We start from the raw sequence: 1230 nt of genomic DNA, 5'->3' as shown, positions 1-1230 counted from the left end.
CCCAAGCCCCTGGCCCCTGATCGGCACCACCCATCCACCCCACTTTAGGGGTGGGGGCCAGCCGGCCCACCACCTACAGCCCCTCCCCATGGCCAGCCCTGCCCCCAATCAGCCCCCCAACCCCAATAAGAGGCAGGACCCACTGGTCAATCACCCATGGCCCCTTCCCCCAGCCAGCCCAGTCCTGAACAGGGGCCCTGATTGGGCCCTGATCCAGGCAGGTTGGCCGGCCAACCTCTCACCATTTCCTCCTCCTGACAGGCCCAGCCCCGATCCGCCCTGATTGGGGCCGGGCTGCCTGGACCCCACCTATGCACGAATTCGTGCACAAGGCCTCTGGTCCTATATAATAAAAGGATAATATGCAAATTGACCCTAACAGTGGAACAACTAGAACAACCTGTCACTATGATGTGCACTGACCACCAGGGGGCAGATGCTCAATGCAGGAGCTGCCCCTGGTAGTCAGTGTGCTCCCACAGGGGGAGCTCCGCTCAGCCACAAGCTGTCAGTTGGACATCCCCTGAGGGCTCCTGGGCTGACAGAGGGATGTCTGACTGCCAGCTTAGGCCCGATCCCCTGGGGAGCAGGCCTAAGCTGGAAGGTTGACATCTCCCGAGGGGTCCCTGACTGTGAGAGGGTGCAGGTTAGACTGAGGGACACCCCCCCTGAGTGTACGAATTTTCATGCACCAGGGCTCTAGTCCTATATAATAAAAGCCTAATATGGTAAGTGTCCCCTCCACCAGGAGTTCCACCACTCGCTATGACATGTGCTGACCACCAGGGGGCAGCAGAACATGACGGGTGTCTGCGATGCCACACAGGTAGCAGTGGAGGTGCTACTAGCCCTGATGGGCCTCAACAAGAGAGTGACAGTGGCAGGATGGTGGAGCAGGTGAGCAGGTGGCACCAGGCCAAGGCGGCTGTGAGTGGCCATAGCCCTGCTGATCATCCTGCAGATGGTGTCCAGCAGCGGCAGCAGGGGCAGGACCACTGCCCAGCTCCCAGGTGCTGAGGGAGCTGGGCGAGGGGGGCTCAGCCTAAATCAGTCGCCCCGCAGATGGTGACCAGCAGCCAACAGGCCCTGGGGGCAGGGGTGACGGGACGGAGGTGTGGTGAGAATGCAGGGTGTCCGTCGAGCTCGCTCTCACTCCCCCTGCTCCCCTCCCCCAGGGCTCATGTGCTGTGGAAGCCCCCACACTCAGGTGCCAAGCGCCCACAAGGAGCC

The sequence above is a fragment of the Myotis lucifugus genome, unplaced genomic scaffold (assembly GCF_000147115.1).
Source record: "Myotis lucifugus unplaced genomic scaffold, Myoluc2.0 scaffold_299, whole genome shotgun sequence".
NCBI lineage: Eukaryota > Metazoa > Chordata > Mammalia > Chiroptera > Vespertilionidae > Myotis > Myotis lucifugus.
The sequence above is the reverse complement of the archived record's forward strand: the minus strand, read 5'-3'. Positions refer to the sequence as shown.